Here is a 20,543-nt window from a genome sequence, read left to right as displayed (position 1 = left end):
ACACTAACCCTCACTCTATCCCTAACTCTAACATTAACCCTAAACCTAACCCTCACCCTCACCCTCACCCTAACGCTCACCCTCACCATAAACATCACCCTAAACCTAATCCTCACCCTAAACCTAACCCTAACCCTCACCCTAAACTTAACCCTCACCCTAACACTCACCCTAAACCCTAACTCTAACCCTACACCTGACCCTCACCCTAACCCTCACGCAAACCCTTATCCTCACACTAACCAAAACACAAATCCTAACCCTAACCCTCACACTAAGAGTAATCCTCCCCCTATCCATAACCCTAACCCTAACCCTCACCCTCACCCTAAGTCTAATGCTAACCCTAACTCTCACCCTAACCCTAATCCTCACTCGAAACCTTACCAACATCCTAAACCTAACCCTCACCCTCACCCTAAATCTCATCCTAACGCGCAAACTAACCCTAACCCTAACCCTAACCCTCAACATAACCCTAAGCCTCACACTCACCCTAACGCTTACCCTCACACTAAGCCTATCCCTGTCCCTAACCCTAACCCTAACTCTCACCAGAACACTCACCCTCACCATAACACTCACTCTCACTCTAAATATCACCCTAAACCTAACACTCACCCTAAGCCTAACCCTAAACCTCACCCTAACCCTAAACCTCACCGTAAACCTACCCCTCACCCTAACCCTAACTCTAACACTTACCCTCACCCACACCATTACCCTAACCCTAACCCTCATCCTAGCACTCACCCTCACTCCCACACTCACCCTCACCCTAACCCTAACCATAACCCACATTCTCACCTTAATTCTCACCCTAACCCTAACCCAAACCCTCACCCTAATTCTCATCCTAACACTAACGCTAACCCTAACCCTCACCTTCACCCAAACCTCACCCTAACCCTTACCCTCACCATAACCCTATCCCTAACCCTAACCCTAATCCTCACCCTAACCCTAACTTTCGCCCCCATCCTAAACCTCACAATTACCCTAACTCTCATCCTCACCCTAACACTCACACTTACCCTAACCCTAACCATCATCCTAAACCTAACCCTCAACCTCACCCTCACCCTAAGCCTAAAACTAGACCTAACCCTAAACCTAAACCTCACCCTCACCCTAAACCTGACCCTCACCCTAATGCTCACCCTATCCCTAACGCTAACCCTACACCTCACCCTCAGCCTAACCCTCACCCTAACCCTTATCCTCACACTAACCCTAACCCCAATCCTAACGGTAAACATCACACTAACCCTAATCCTCACATTATCCCTCACTCTAACCCTAACATTTACCCTAAACATAACTCTCACCCTCAACCTCACCCTAACACTCACCCTTACCATAAACATCACCCTAACCCTAATGCTCATCCTAAACCTAACCCTAACCCTCACCCTAAACTTAACCCTCAACCTAACACTCACCCTATCACTTACGCTCACCCTACACCTCACCCTCACCCTAACCCTCACGGTAACCCTTATCCTCACACTATCCCCAACCCTAACACGAACCCTCACCCTAACCTTAACCTCACCCTAAGTCTAATGCTGAACCTCACTCTCAATCTCACCCTAACCCTCACCCTAAACCTTAGCCTCTTCCTAACCCTAACCCTCAACAACACACTAAAACTCACCCTAACACTTACTCTCACCCTAACCCGCAAACTGACCCTAAACCTAACCCTAAACCTAACCCTAACCCTCACCCTAACCCTAACCCTCACCCTCATTCTAAACTTCACCCTAACCCTTACCCTCACACTAACCCTATGCCTGTCCCTAACCCTAACCCTAACACTCACCAGAACACTCACCCTCACCCTAAACCTCACTCTCACTCTAAACACCTTAAACCTAACCCTCACCCTAACCCATACCCTCACCCTAATTCTCACCCTGAACCTGACCCTAAACCTTACCTAACCAAAAACCTGACCCTCACCTTCACTATCACCATAAAACTCAACCTCACCCTAGCACTCACCCTAACATTAACCCTCACCCTAACCCTAACCCTACCCCTCACCCTCACCTTAACCCTAATCCTAAACATATACAATAAGACTCATCCTAACCCTAAACCTAAATCTAATTATAAACCTCAAACTCACACTAACCCACCCTAACCCTTACCATCACCCTAACCCTAACCCTAACCCCCACACTAAACCTAACACTAACTCTAACCCTAACCCTACCCTTCAGCGTAACCCTCACCCCAAACTTAACCCTAACTTTAATCCTCACCCTATCCTTACCCAAACCCTCACACTAACACTCCCCCTCACCCTAACCCTCACCCTAACACATATTCACAAATTAACCCTCACCCTAACCTTAAACCTAAACCTAACCTTAATCCTCACACTCACCCTCACCCACACCCTCACCCTAATATTAACCCTCATCCTAACACTCACCCTCACCCTCACCCACACCCTAACTCTAACCCTAACCCTAACCCACAACCTCAACCTAATTCTCACCCTGAACCTGAACCTAAAGCTTACCTAAACAAAAACCTCACCCTCACCCTCACCCTCAACCTAAACCTCACCCTCACCCTAGCCCTCAAACTAACCCTAACCCTCACCCTAACCCTAACACTAAACTTAACACTAAACCTCACCCTCACGCTCACCCTCACCCTAACCCTAAACCTAACCCTTACCCTCACCCAAACCCTCATCCTAACCCTCACCCTCACCCTAACTCTAATGCTAACACTACCTCTCACCCTAACCCTAACCCTCACCGTAAACCTCACTCTAAACCTTACCCTCATCATAACCCTAAACCTAACTCTAACCCTAATCCTCACCCTAACCCTAACCCTCGCCCATACCCTAACCCTAACCATAAGCTGAATCCTCATCCTAACCCTAACACTCACACTAACCCTAACCCTAACCCTAATCTGAAACCTAACCCTCTCCCTCAACCTCACACTCAACCTAACCCTAACCCTAAACCTAACCCTCAACCTCAACCTGACCCTCACCCTAACACTCACCCTCACCATAAACATCACCCTAACCCTCACCCTAAACCTAACCCTCACCCTAACGCTCACCCTATCCCTAACGCTCACCCTATCTCTAACGCTAACCTTACACCTCACCCTCAACCTAACCCTAACTCTAACCCTTATCCTCACACTAACCCTCACCCTAACCCTAACCTTCACACTTAACCTAATGCTGACCCTATTCCTAACCCTCACCCTAACCCTCACCCTCACGCTAACACTCTTGCTAACCATGCCTCTCACCCTCCCACTAACCCTCACCCTAAACCTCACCCTAAACCTTACCCTCACCCTGACCCTTAAAATAACCCTAAAAATAACCCTAACGCTCACCCTTTCCCTCGCCCTAGCCCTAACCCTAACCCTCACCCTCACCCTCACCCTAAACCTCACCCTAACCCTATGCCTAACCCTAAACCTAACCCTAACTGTGACCTGAACACTCACTCTCACCCTAACCCTCACACTAAACATCACCCTATCCCTAACCCTAACCCTAATCCTTACCCTCATCCTAACCCTCATCCTAAACCTAATTCTCACCCTGAACCTGACCCTAAAGCTTATCTAACCAAAAACCTCATCCTCACCCTCACCATCAACCTCAACCTAAACCTCACCCTAGCCCTCACCCTAACCCTAACCCTCACCCTCACCCTAATGCTAAACCTACCCATCACTCTAACCCTCATCCTAACCCTAACCCTAACCCTTACCTAACCGAAAACCTCACCCTCACCCTCAACGTCAACCTAACCCTCACCCTCATCCTAGCCCTCACCCTAACACTAAATCTACCCCTCACCCAACCCATCACCCTAACTCTAACACTCACCCTAACCCTAACCCAAACCCTCACACTAACCCTAACGCTCATCCTAACCCTAACCCTACCCCTTACCCTAACTCTTACCCTAACTCTCACACTAACCCTCACCCTCACCCTAAACCTAACCATAATCTTCACCCTCAATCTAACCATAACAGTCACCCTAACAGTCAATCTAACCCTAACCCTCACCCACAACCTAAACCTCAACCTCACCTGAAAGCTAACCCTCACCCTAACCCTAAACCTCACCCTAAACATCACACTAAACCTAACCCTCACCCAAATCCTAACACTAACCCTCACCCTCACCCTAACCCTAACCCTCACCCTATTCCTAACGCTAACCCTAACCCTCACCCTCACACTAACCCTCCCCCTAACCCTATCCATACACCTCACCGTAACTCTCACCCCACACCTAACCCTAACCCTAAACCTCACCATAACCGTAAACCTAAATCTAACCCTCACCCTCACCCTAACCCTCACCGTCACCCTAACGCTCACCCTAAACCTAACCCTCAACCACACCCTAACCCTCACACTCACCCGGACCCTCACCCTCACCCTAACATTCACCCTCACCCTCATAATATACATCACCCTAACCCTAACCCTCAGCCTAACCCTAACCCTCACCCTAACCCTAACCCAAAACTTAACACTAAACCTCACCCTCACCCTCACCCTCACCCTAAACCTAACCCTAAACCTAACCCTCACCCGAACCTTCATCCTAACCCTCATCCTCACCCTAACTCTAATGCTAACCCTACCTCTCACCCTCACCCTAACCCTCACCCTAAACCACACCCGAACCTTTACCCTCACCATAACCCTAACTCTAACCCTAATCCTCACCTTAAACATAACCCTCGCCCACACCCTAACCCTCACCATAAGCTGAACCCTACCCTCACTCTAACACTCACACTAACCCTAACCCTAACCCTAACCCTTAACCTAACACTCAATCTAACGCTCACCCTATCCGTAACGCTAACCCTGCACCTCACCCTCAACCTAACTCTCAATCTAACCCTTTTCCTCACTCTAACCCTAACCCTAACCCTCACACTAAGCCTAATCCTCACCCTATTCCTAATCATCACCCTAACTCTCACCCTCACCCTACCACTCATGCTAACCCTAACCCTCACCCTCAACCTAACCCTCACCCTAAACCTCACCCTAAACCTTACCATCAGCCTAACCCTTAAAATAACCCTATACCTAACCCTAACGCTCACCCTATCCCGCACCCTAGCCCTAACCCTAAAACTCACCCTCACCCTCACCATAACCCTATCCCTAACCCTAACCCTAACCGTAACTCTGACTTGAACACTCACGCTCACCCTAACCCTCACACTAAACATCATCCTATCACTAACCCTCACCCTAAACCTTACCCTAATCCTAACCCCCACCCTAACCCTAAAAATCACCGTAACCCTAACCCTCACAATAACCCTAACCCTAACGCTCACCCTCACCCTCACCCTCACCCTAACCCTCATCCTAACACTAACCCTCACCCGCACCAACACCCTCAAACGAACCCTAACACTAACCCTACCCTAACCCACACCCTTACACTAATATTCACCCTAAACCTAGCCCTAACCCTTACCTAACCAAAAACTTCACCCTCACCCATACCCTCACGCTATCCATCACCCTCACCGTAGCACTCACCCAAACACTAACCCTCACCCTAACCCTAGTACTAACCCTCACCCTCACCCTAACCCTTACCATAAACCGAACCCTAACACTCATCCTAACCCTAACCCTAAACCCAATTCTAACCCTAAACCTCACACTCACTCTAACCCCCACCCTAAAACTAACCCTAACCCAAATCCTCACCCTATCCTTAACCTTAACCCAAAACCTCACCCTGTCCCTCACTCTCACCGTAACCCTCACACTTACCCTTACCCTCACCCGAACCCTAACACTCACCCTCACCCTAACCCTCACCCTAAACTTACCCACAACCTAACACTCACCATAAACCTAACTATAAAACTAACTTTCACCTTAACCTCAATCTAACCTTCAGCCTCACCCTCACCCTAACCCTCACCCAAATATTTACCCTCACCCTAACACTTACGCTAACCCTAACCCGAACCCTTACCCTCATCCTAAACCTAACCCTCACCCTCACCCTCTCCATCACCCTCAGCCTAACCATAATCCTAACCCTAATCCTAACCCTCACCCTCACCCTCACCCTAACTCTAACCCTAAATCTAACCATAACAGTCACCCTCACTCTCACCCTAACCCTAAACGTATCCCTAACCCTGACCCTAGCTCTAAACCTCACCCTGTACCTCACCTTCACCCTAATCCTAACCCTAACCCTCATCCTCAAACTAAACCTCAAACTAAACCTTACCCTCACCATAACCCTAACCCTAACCCTAACCCTAATCCTCACCCTAACCTTAATCCTCATCCACACCTAACTTGAACCCGAACCCGAACCCGAACCCATACACTGACACTCACCCTAACACTAACACTAATCCTAAACCTATCCCTAACCCTCAAACTCACCCTAAACCTAACCCTCCACATCACCCTCACCCTCACCCTCACACTCACCCTAAACCTCACACTAACCATACCCGTACCCCTCTCCCTACCCGTCTCCCAAACCCCAACCCTAACCCTAACCCTCAACTTAACCTTAACCCTACCTCTAACCCTCACCCTAACCTCACACTAACCCTAAACCTAAAGCTAACCCTCACCCTAACCCTAATCCTCACCCACATCCTAACCCTCACATTCACGGGAACCCAAACCCTCACCCAAACCCTCATCCTCTCACTGACCCACACCCTCACCCTAAACATCACCCAAATTGTAACCATCAGCCTAATCCTAACCCTAACCATAACCCTAACCCTAACCTTAACACTAACCCAAACACTAAACATAACCATAACGCTCACACTAACCATAACCCTCACCATAACCCTAACCCTAACCATAGCCTAACCCTAACCTTCACCCTCACCCTCAGCCTAACCCTAACCCTAAAACTAATCTTAACCATGACCCTCACTCTCACCCTCACCCTCATTCTAACCCTCACTCTCATCCTGATCCTCAAAATCACACTTACCCTTACACTAACCCTAACCCTAACACTAAACCTCAACCTCACTTTCACCCTCAACTTCAGCCTAACCCTAACCCGAATCCTAACCCTAACCCTAACCCTCACCCTCACCCTCACAATCACACTAACCCTCACCCTAACCCTAATGATAACCATTAATATCACGCTCACCCGAACCTTCACCCCAAACCTCCCTCTAACCCTTACCCTATCACTAACCCTAACTCTAACCATAATCTTCACCATAAACTAACCTTAACACTAACCCTCACCCTCATCTGAACCCTCACCCTCACCTGAACCATCATACTTACACTAAACCTCACCCTAAACATACCCCAAAACCTAACACTCACCCTAAACCTTACCCTAACCCTAAACCTCAACCTCACCCTAACCCTCACCCTAACACTTAACCTCACTCTAAACCTAACCCTAACCCTAACCCTCACACTCACCCTAAACCTCACCCTAACACTACCCCTATCCCTCTCCCTAACCCTCACCCTATCTACCCCTAAACCTAACCATAACCCTACCCGTAACCCTCACCCTCACAATAACCCTAAACCTAACGCTAACCCTCACCCTAAACATCACCCAAACCCTAATCCTCACCCTAACCCTAACCCTATCTCTAACCCTCACCCTAACCCTCACCCTAAAACTTGTCCTCAACCTAACCCTAACCATAACCTTCACCGTCACCCTGACCCTCACCCTCAGACTAAACCTAATCCTAACCCTATTCCTAAACCTAATCCTCACCCTCATCCTAATCCTAACCCTATCCCTAACCCTCAACCTCACCTTCCCCCTCACCCTCACCCTAAGCCATACCCTCACCCTCACCCTGAAACTAACCCTCAACCTCACCCTAAACATCACCGTAAACCAAACCTTCACCATAACCCTAACGCTAACCCGAACCCTCACGCTCACCCTAACCTACACCCTATACCTTATCCTCACACTTACCCTCACCCTAAACCAACCCTAACCCTCACACTAACCCTAAAACTCACCCTAACCCTATCCCGACACCTCACCCTAACTCTGACCCTAAACAATCCCTAACCCTAAAACTCACCCTAACCCTAACCCTAAACCTAACCCTCAGCCTCACCCTAAACCTCAACGTCACGCTTACACTCACCCTAACCGTAACCCTCAACCACACCCTAACCCTCACCCACACCCAAACCCTCACCCTCATCTGAGGACTCGCCCTCACCCTAACCCTCACACTCACAATAAACATCACCCTAACCCTAACTCTCACCTTAACACTATCCCTAACCCTCACCATAAAACTAAACCTCAACCTAACCATAACCCTCACTCTGACCCTCACACTAACCCAACCCTAATCCTAACCCTCACTCTAACACTCACCCTAACCCTAACCCTAAACCTTATACTCACCCTAACCCTCACCATAACCCTTATCCTCATCCGTTCCCTAACCCTATCCCTACCCCAAACACTAACCCTAACCTTCACCCTAACCCTCACCCTCACCCTCACCCAAACCCAAACCTTAACCGTAACCCTCGCCCTCACCATCACCCTCAACCTAACATCAACCTCACCCTCACACTAACCCTCACCCTCACCCTAAACATCAACCTAAACCTAACCCTCACATTAACCCAAACCCTAACCCTCACCCTAACCCTAACGATAAACCTAACCCTCACACTCAACCTAACCCTCACCCTAACATTTATCCTCACACTAACCCTAATATCCCTAACCCTTACCCTCACACTAACCCTAACCCTCACCCTAACCCTAAACCTAACTCTAACCCTAACCCTCACCCTAACCCTAACCCTTTCCCTAACGCTAACCCTAACATTAACACTCACCCTCATACTAAATATCACTCTAACGGTAACCGTCACCCTAACCCTAACCATAACCTTCACCCTAACCCTACCCCTCAACCTAACCCTCACACTCACCTAATCCTCACCCAAACTCTAACCCTAACCCTTACCTAAATGAAACCCTCACCCTCACCCTCACCCTCAACTTAACCCTCACCATAAACCTTACCCTCACCCTAAACCTAACTCTAACCCTCAGCCTAAACCTAAACCTCACCCTAACCCTAAACCTAACCCTCACCCTAACCCTCATCCTAACCCTCACCCTAAACCTAACCCTAACCCTAAAACTCACCCTAACCCTCACCATCACCCTAACACTTAACCTAAACGAAACTTTCACCGGAACCCTAAATCTTATGCTAACCCTAAGCCTCACCCTAAACATCACCCTAACCCTAACCTTCAACCGAACCCTCACCCTCACAATAAATATCACACTAACCCTACCCCTCCGCCTAACCCTAACCCCCTACCTAACCTCAATCCTCACCCTGACCCTCACTCTAATCCTAACCCTCACCCTAACCCTTACCCTAAAACTAACCCTCAACCTAAACCTCACCCTCACCCTCACTCTCACCCTCACAATAACCCTAACCCTAATACTAACACTGAACCTCACCCTCATCCTCACCCTAACCCTAACCCTAAACCTAAACCTTACGTTCAGTCTCACCCTAACCCTCACTCTCACCCCAAACCTCACCCTAAACCTACCCATACCCCTCTCCCTAAAAATCATCCTAACCCTAAACCTAACCCTAACCCAAACCCTAACCCTAAACCTAAGCCTAACCCTCACACTAACTCTAAACCTAATGTTAACCCTAACCCTAATCTTAACACACACCCTAACCCTCAAACTCACCTGAAGCCTCACCCTCACACGAACCCTCAGTCTCACCCTGAACCTCACCCTAAACCTCACCCAACCCTAGCCCTCACCCTAACCCTAATCCTAACACTCACCCTAACCCTCACCTTAACCCTTATCCTCACCCTAAACCTAACCCTAACACTAGCCATAACCCTCACACTAGCGGTAAACCTTACCCTAACCCTAACCATAACCATAACCTTCACCGTCACACTCACACTAAAACTAACGCTAACCCTAACCCTCACCCTCACCCTCGCCCTCACCCTCAACCTAACCTACACCGACACCCTTAATATCACCACAACCCTATACCTCAACCTAACCCTCACCCTCCCCTAAACCTCACACTAATCCTAACCCTCACCCTAATCCTAACCCTCACCCTCAATTTCACCCTCACTCTAAGCCTTAACCTAACCCTAACCCTAATCCTAACCCTAACCCTAAACCTCACCCTAACCCTAACCCTAAACCTAACCCTCACCCTCACCCTAACTCTCACGGTCACCCTAACACTCACCCTAACCCTAACCCTCAAATTAAACCAAACCCTGACCCTAACTCTAACCCTCACACTAACCCTAACCCTAATTCTCGACCTCACCCTCACCCTCAAAATACCCCTAACCCTAACCCTAATCCTAAAACTGACCCTCACCCACACCATCAACCTAACCCTAACCATAACCCTAACCCTTACCCTCACTCTCACCCTAACCCTCACACTCAACCTAAATCTCACGCTACCCCTACCCCTACCCCTCTACCTAACCCTCACCCTAACCATAAGCCTAACCCTAACCCCAAACCTAACCCTACCCCTAACAATCACCCTCACACTAACCCTAATCCTAATGTAAACCCTCACCCTAACCCTAATCCTCACCCACACCATAACCCTCAACCTCACCTGAAGCCTCACCCTCACCCGAACCGTCTTCCTCACACTAAACTTCAACCTAAACATCACCCAAACCATAACTGTCACCCTAACCTAACCCTAACCCTCACCCTCACACTAACCCTCACCCTAACCCTTATCCTCACCCTAACCCTAACCATAACACTAAGCATAACCTTCACACTAGCCATAAAAGTTACCCTAACCCTAAACCTAACCATAACCTTCATCCTCACCCTCACCCTAAAACCAACCCTAACCCTAAACCTCACCCTCACCCTGGCACTCACACTCACCCTAACCTTCAACCTCACCCTAAATATCACCCTAACCCTAACCCTCACCCTAATCCTACACCTCAACCTAACCCTCACCCTCCCCTAACCCACACACTAACCCTAACCCTCACCCTAACCCTAACCCTCACCCTAATCCTAACCCTCACCCTCACTTACACCCTCACTCTAAGCCAAACACTAACCCTGACCCTAATCCTAACCCTAACCCTAGACCTCATGCTAACGCTAACCCAAACCATCACCCTCAACCTGACCCTCAGCCGCACCCTCAACCTAACCCTCACACTCACACTCACCCTTACCCTAACCCGCAACCTCACTTTAAACATCACCCTAACCCTAACCCTCACCCTAACCCTAACCTTAACCCTCACCCTCACCCTAACCCTAACCCTAACGCTATACCAAAACCTCACCGTCACCCTAACCCTAACCCTAACACTTATCCTCACACTAACACTAACCCTAACCCTCACTCTCACCCTCTCCCTCACCCTAACCCTCAATCTAACCCTAATCCACCACCATAACCATAACCCTAACACTCATCCTCACCCTAACCCTAACTTTAACCCTAACCTTCACCCTAACCCTCACACTAACACTCACGCAAATCATAACCCTCTATCTCTCCCTCACCTTCACCCTAATATTTACCCTAACCCAAACTTAGTCCTAACCCTCACACGAAACCTAACCCTCACCCTAACTCTAACCGTAAACTTAACCCTAATCCTAAACCTCACCCTCACACTCACCCTCACCCTATGCCTAACCCTCACCCTCAACCTCACCCTAACACTTACCCTCAAACTTAACATCACGCTAACCCCAACCCTCATCCTAACACTAACCCTAACCGTAATTCTAACCCTAAACCTTACACTCACCCTAACCCTCACCCTAACCCTTACTGTCACCTTAACACTAACCCTAACCCTCACACTAAACCTAACCCAAACACTAACTCTAACCTTACCCCTCAGCCTAACCCTCACGCTAAACCAAACCATAACCCTAATCCTCACCCTGTCCTTAAACTTAATACAAACACTCACCCTAACCCTCACCCTCACCCTAACCCTAATGCTAAACCGAAACCTCACCCTCAGCCTAATCCTCACCATAACCCTTACACTCACAACCTAACCCTAAACCTCACCCTCAACCAATCCCTCACCCTAACACTTACCCACACCCTAAACTTGACACTTATCCTAACCCTAAACCAACGTTCACCCTAATCCTCAGCACAACCCTAACACTCACCATCACCCTAACCCTCACCCTAACCTTAACCCTCACCCTACTCCATAACCTAACACTAAACCTAACCCTCACACTAATCCTAAACATAACCGTCAGCCTAAAACTTATCTTAACCCTAAACCTGACCTTAACCCTGACCCTAACCCTAACTCTCACACTAATCCTAACACTAACCGTCAGCCTAACCCTTATCCTAAGCATAACCCTAACACTAACCCTCACCATAAACCTAACCCTAACCCATATCCTAACCCTAACCCTCACCCTCACCATCCCTATCACTCTCAGGCTAACCCTAACTCCAACACTAAACCTAACCATAACACTCACTCTCACCCTCACCCTCACACTCACCCTAACCCAAACCCTAACCCTACCCCTAACCCTCACCCTAACCCTCACCTTAATCCCAACGATAAACCTAACACTCACACTCAACCTAACCCTCACCCTAACACTTATCCTCACACTAACAATAACTCTAACCCTAACCCTTACCCTCACACTAACCATTAACCTCACCCTTACCCTAAACCTACCGCGCTCCCTAACCCTCACCCTAACCCTAACCCTAACCCTAACCCTTTCCCTAGTGCTAACCCTAATAGTAACCCTCACCTTCATACTAAACATCAAACTAACCCAAATCCTCACCCTAACCCTAACGCTAACCCTCACCCTAACCCTACCCCTCAACCTAAACCTTACCCTCCCCTAATCCTCACCCTAACTCTAATGCTAACCCTTACCTAAACGAAGACCTGACCCTCACCCTCACCCTCAAGCTAACCCTCACCCTCACATTATCCCTCACCCTAAACTTAACCATAACCCTCACCCTCACCCCAAACCTCACCGTCACCCTAACACTCAACCTAACCCAAACCCTCACCCACACACACTCACCCGAAGCCTAAAACTTACCCTAACCCTAAACCTCACCCTAAACATCAGCCAAACCCTAACCCTCAACCGAACCCTCATCCTCACCCTAAGAGTCACCCTCACCCTAAACTCCACCCTCACAATAAACATCACCCTAACCCTGCCCCTCAGCCTAACCCTAACCCACTACCTAAACCTAACCCTCACCCTGACCCTCACCCTCACCGTAACCCTAACCCTAACACTCACCCTAACCCTTACCCTAACCCTAACCCTCACACTAAACCTAACCTTAACCCTTACCCTCACCATAACCCTAAACCTAACCCTAACCCTAACACTAACCCTAACCCTCACCTTCACCCTAAACCTCACACTGACCCTTACCCTCACCATAACCCTAACTGTAACCCAACCCTAATCCTCACCGTAAACCTAACCCTTGCCCACAACCTAACTATCACAATCACCCGAACCCTCATCCTCAACCTAACACTCACACTAACTCTAACCCTAACCCTCATCATAAACTTAACCCTCACCTTCACCCTCACCCTAAGCCTAATCCTAAACCTAACCCTTAACCTAACCCTCACCCTCAAACTAAACCTAACCCTCACCCTAACGCTCACCCTATCCCTAATGCTAAACCTACCCCTCAACCTCACCCTAACCCTCACCCTAACCCTTATCCTCACCCTAACCCTCACCCGAACACTAACACTAACCCTCACATTAAAACTAATCTTAACCCTATACCTCACCCTAACCCTAACCCTAACCCAAAACCTAACCCTCACACTCACCCTAACCTTCATCCTAACACTTACCTTCAACCTAACCCTATCCCTAACCCTCACCGTAACCTTAAACCTCAACCTAAACCTGACCCTCACCCTAACCCTAACCCTAAACCAAACCCTTACACTAAACCTAAACCTCACCCTAAACCTAACCCTCTGCATAACAGTAACCGTCACACTAACCCTAACACTAAGCCTCACCCTCACCCTCACCCTCACCCTCACACTAACCCTAAACCTCACCCTAACCATAACAGTAAACCTAATGCTAACCCTAAAACTCATCCTCACCCTAACCCTCACCCTAACCCTTACCCTCACCCTAACCCTAACTCTAACCCTCACACTAAACCTAACACTCAACCTAACCCTATACCTACCACTCAGCCTAACCCTCATCCTAAATCTAACTCTAAATCTAATCCTCACTCTATCCCTAAACTTAACCCTAACCCTCAACCTCACCCTAACCCTCATGCTAACCCTAACCTTCACCCTCACCCTCACCCTTAGCCACACCCGAAACCCAAATCTCACCCTTATGCTAACCCTCACCCTAACCCTTACCTACACTCTAAACCTCACCCTAAGCCTAACCCTAAACCTAACACTCACCCTAACCCTCACCCTTACCCTAAACATAATCTAACCCTAACCCTCAGCCTAATCCTCACCCAAACCCTAACCCTCACCCTCACCATAACCCTCACCCTAACCTTTACCCTCAACTTAAACAAAACCCTAACCATAAAACTAACAGTCCCAATAACCCTAACCCTAACCCGCAGCCTAACCCTTATCCTAACCCTAAAAATAACCCTAACCCTCACTCTCATCCAAACCCTTAGCCTAAACCTAACCCTCACACTAACCCTAACCCTAACCCTCAGCCTAACCCTCACCCTACCCCTAAACCTAACCCTAACCCCCACCCTCACCCTCACCCTAAACCTAACCATCACCCTAACAATAACCCTAACCCTTAATGTCACCCTCACCCTCATCCTAACCCTAATCCTTATCCTATTCCTAACCCTCACCCTCACCCTAACGCTAAACCTAACACTCACCCTCACCCTCACCCTAACCTTCACCATAGCGCTAACCCTCACCCTATACCTCAACCTCACCCTGAACCTAAATCTAACCCTAAGCCTCACCCTAAAACTCACCCTAAACCTAACACTAACCCTAACCTTCATCCTCACACTATACCTCACCCTAACCCATACCTTCACAATAACCCTAACCCTAACCCTAACCCTAACCCTATTTCTCACCCTATTTCTAACATTCACCCACACACTCAACCTCACACTCACGTGAACCCTTATCCTCAAGGTAACACTCAACCTAACCCTGACCCTAACCCTAATATTAAACCTAACCTTAACCCTCACGCACACCCTCACAATAACCCGCACCCGCACCCTAACCCTCACCCTAACACTAACCCTAACCCTAACGCTCAACGTAATTCTAACCCTATCCCTAACCCTCACCCTCCCACTAACCCTAACCCTAACGCTAACCCTCACCCTAAACCTAATCCTCACCCAAACCCTAACACTCTCCCTCACGCGAACCCTCACCTTTCCCCGAACACTCATCCTCACCCTAACCCTTGCCCTCACCCTAAACATCACTGAAGCCCTAAGCCTTACCCTAAACCTAACCCTAACCCTCACCCTAACCATAACCCTCAACCTAACCCTCAATCTCACGTTAATCCTCACCATAACCCTAACCCTTAACTAAAAGAATCCTTCACCGTAACCCCCACACTAACCTTCTCCCTCACCCTAGCCCTCAGCCTAAACCTGGCCCTCACCCTAACCCTCTCCCTCACCCTTAACCTCACCCTAACCCTTACCCTCAGCCTAACACTAACGCTAACCCTATTCCTAATCCTAACCCTCACATGCACCCTCACCCTAAACCTAACCCTAACCCTCACCCTAACCCTAACCTCAGCTTTACCCTCACCCTCAACCTAAACTTCACCCTAACCCTAACCCTAAGGTAAATGAAACCCTCACCCCCACCCTCACACTAACCCTCACACTCACCCTAGCCCTCGCCCTAACCCTAAAACTATCCCTTACCCTCAACCTCCCCCTCCCCCTCCCCCTCAGCCTAAACCTAGCCCTAAACATAATCCTAATGCAAACCCTCACCATCACCCAAACCTTCACCCTAACCCTTACCCTCAAACTTACCCTAAACCTAACACTCCCCCTCCCCCTCACCCTCACCCTAATCCTAACGTTAACCCTAACCCTAACCACTAACCCTCTCTGTCACCCTCATCATAATCCAAACCCTAACAATAACCCTAACCCTCACCCTCACTCTAACCCTCACCCTAACACTTACACTCACCCTCACACTAACCGAAACCCTCACCCTCATCATCAACCTAACCCTAACCATAACCCTAACCCTAACCCTAAACCTAAACCTCACACTAACCCTAATCTTCACCCACACCCTAACAGTCACTCTCACCCTCACCCTAAAACTTACCCTCACCCTAAAACTAACCCTAACCCCCCAACCTAACCCTAACTTTAACCCTTAACCCTCACCCTCATCCTAACCCTCAAACTCACCCGAACAATCACCCTAACCCTAACACTCACCCTCAAAATAAACATCAACCTACACCTAACCCTCAACCTAACGCTAACCCTAACACTCACCCTAACCCTAACACTCACCCTGACTCTCGCACTTACACTAACCCTAACCCTAACCCTCACCCTAACCCTCACCCTCACCCTAACCCTCAACCTCACCCTAAACATCACCCTAACCCTAACCCTAACCCTCACCCTAAACCTAAACTCAGCTTAACCCTCACCCTCACTCTAATCCTCAACCTAATCCTAACCCTTACCTAACCGAAACCCTCCCCCTCCCCTCCCCCAACCCTAACCCTAACCCTAACAATAACCATAAATCTATACCTAACCCTAAACCTAAAACTCACCCTGAACCTAATCCTAACCCTAACCCTCACCCTCACAATCACCCTGATTCTAACCCTCACTCTCACTCTGACCCTCAACATCAGACTAACCCTCACACTAACCCTAACCATCATCCTAACCCTAACCCTTAACCTCACATTCACCCTCACCCTCAGCCTAACCCTAATTCTAACTCTAATCCTAAACCTACCCCCCACCCTCACCCTAACCCTCACCCTAACCATTACCCTCACTTTAACCCTAACCCTCATCCTCACACTAACGCTCACACTAACACTTACCCACACCCTAATCCACACCTCAACCCTAAGCCTAAACCTAATCCTCACCCTAACCCTCACCCTAAGCCTAACCATAACCCTAAACCTAACCCTCATCCTAACCCTCACCCTAACCCTAACCCTCACGCTCACCCTAACTTTCACACTAACCTTTACCCTCAACCTAACCCAAACCCTAACCCTGAACCTAACACTCACACTAACCCTAAACCTAACCCTCAGCCTAACCCTTATCCTAACCCTAAACCTAACACTAACCCTAACCCTCACACTCACCCTAACCCTAACCCTAACCCTAAGCCTCACCCTAACCTTCATCCTCACCCTAACACTCACCCTCACCCTAACCCTCACCCTCACCCTAAAACTCTACCACACCCTAACCCAAACCCTCACCTGAACCCTCACCCTCACACCAACACTCACCCTCACCCTAAAACTCACCATCACAATAAACATCACGCTAACCCTAACTCTCAACCTAACATTAACACTAAACCTAAGCCTAAACCTAACCCTAACCCTCACCCTGACGCTAACCCTAACCCAACCCCAACCCTAACCCTCACCCTAAACCTTACCCTAACCCTAACATTCACCCTAAACCTAACCCTCACCCTAACACTAACCGTCACACTAAACCTAAACCTAACACTCATCCTCACCCTCTACCTCAAACTCACCCTCACCCTAACCCTCATCCTTACCCTAACCCTAAAGCTAATGCTAACCCTAAAACTCACCCTCAGCCTAACCCTAACCCTAACCCTTAGAGTAAACCTAACCCTCACAATAACCCTAATCCTAAACCTCACACTAAACCTAAAACTCACACAAATCCTAACTGAACCCCTCAGCCTAACCCTCACCCTAAACCTAACCCGAAACCTAATCCTCACCCTATCTCTAACCTTAACCCAAACCCTCACCCTCATCCTAACCCTCCCCTAACACTTACCCACACCCTAAACCTCACCCTAACCATAACCCTAAACCTAACCCTCACCCTAACACTCACCCTAACTCTACCCATAACCCTAAACCTAAACCTCACCCTAACCATCACCCTAACCCTAACCATCACCCTCACCATAACCCTCACCCTAACCTTTACCCTCAACCTAACCAAAACCCTAACCCTAAACCTAACACTCACACTAACCCTAAACATAACCCTCAGCCTAACACTCACCCTAACCCTAACCCTAACCCTCACCCTAACCTAACCCTAACCCTCAGCCTAACCCTCATCCAAACCCTAACCCTAACCCTAACCCTCAACCTCACCCTAACCCTAACCCAAACCCTAACCCTCACCTTAACACTAACCTTCACACTCACCTTAGCCCTCATCCTAACACTTACACTCAACCTAACCTTATCCGTAACCCTAAACCAAACCCTAAGTCTCGCCCAAACACTCACCCTCACCCTAACCCTCACCGTCACAGTAAACATCACCCTAACCATAACCCTCAAACTAACCCTAACCTCACCATAGCCCTAACCCTCACACTAACCCTAACCCTAACCCTCACCCTCACCCTAACCCTAAACCTAAACCTAACCCATACCCTCACCCTAATTCTCACCCTAACCCTAACTGTAACCTATACCTAACCAAAAATTTCACCTTCACCCTCAACCTCACCCTAACCCTCACCCTCACCCTAGCCTTCACCCTAACACTAACCCTCACCCTAAACCTAATCCTAACCCTCAGCCTCACCCTCACCCTAAACTTCAACCTAACCCAACCCTCATCCTAACACTAACCCTAACCGTAATTCTAACCCTAAACCTTACACTCACCCTAACCCTATCCCTTACTGTCACCTTAACCCTAACCCTAGCCCTCACACTAAACCTTACACAAACACTAACTCTACCCCTACCCCTCAGCCTAACCCTCACGCTAAACCAAACCATAACCCTAATCTTCTCCCTGTCCTTAAACTTAACACACTCACCCTAACCCTCACCCTCACCCTAACCCTAATGCTAAACTGAACCATCACTCTCACCCTAATCCTCACCATAACCCTTACACTCAACCTAACCCTAACCCTCACCCTCAACCAATCCCTCACCCTGACACTTACCACACCCTAACCCTGACCCTAACCCTAACCCTAAACCAACATTCACCCTCACCCTAACCCTCACCCTAACCTTAACCCTCACCCTACCCCTTAACCTAACACTAAACCTAACCCTCACACTAATCCTAACCATAACCCTCAGTTTAACCCTTATCCTAACCCTAAACCTGACCTTAACCCTGACCCTAAACCTAACTCTCACAGGAATCCTAACCCTAAACGTCAGCCTAACCCTTATCCTATCCCTAACCCTAAGACTAACCCTCACCCTAACCCTAAGCCTAACCCGTATCCTAACCCTAACCCTCACCTTCACCATCCCCATCACCCTCAGCCTAACCCTAACTCCAACACTAAACCTAAACCTAACACTCACCCTCACCCTCACCCTAACCCTAATCCTAACCATAACCCTCACTCTAACCCTAACCATCACCCTATATCTCACCCTCACCCTAAACATAACCCCAACCCTAAACCTCACCCTAACCCTCACCCTAGTCCTAACACTAACCCTAACCCACATCCTCACACTAAACCTCACCCTAACCCTTACCCTCACCATAAACTTAACCCCTACCCGAACCCTAATCCTAACCCTAACCATAACGCTCACCCATAACCTAAATCTCACCCTCAGCTAAACACACACCCTCACCCCAACACTCTCCCTAACCCTAATCCTAAACCTAAACCTAACTTTCACCCTCACCCTGACCCTCACCTTCAGCCTAACCCTAACCCTAACTTTATTCCTAATCCTAACCCTCACCCTTACCCTCACCCTAACCCTAATCATAACCCTCACCCTCACCCTAAGCCTCAACCTCACCCTCACCCTAAACATCACACTAACCCTACACCTCACCCTAACCCTAACCCTATGACTCAACCTAAACCTAAACTCAGCTTAACCCTCACCATCACCGGTATCCTCACCCTAACCCAATCCCTTACATAATTGAAATCCTCACCCTAACCCTGACCCTAACCCTCTCCCTCATCCTAGCCCTCACCCTAAACCTAACCCTAACCCTAACCCTCACCCTCAACCTAAATTTCCCCCTCAGCCTTACCCTAAACCTAACCCTAATCCTAAACCTAAACCTCAACCCCAACCTCACTTTAACCCTAACCCTAACACTAACTCTAAGCTTCACCCTCACCCTAACCCTAACCCTAAACCTAACCCTAACCCTAACTCTAAAAC

Source organism: Dipodomys merriami, unplaced genomic scaffold (genome assembly GCF_024711535.1).
Source record: "Dipodomys merriami isolate MVZ:Mamm:240054 unplaced genomic scaffold, mDipMer1.0.p SCAF_47, whole genome shotgun sequence".
Classification (NCBI taxonomy): Eukaryota; Metazoa; Chordata; class Mammalia; order Rodentia; family Heteromyidae; genus Dipodomys; species Dipodomys merriami.
The sequence above is the reverse complement of the archived record's forward strand: the minus strand, read 5'-3'. Positions refer to the sequence as shown.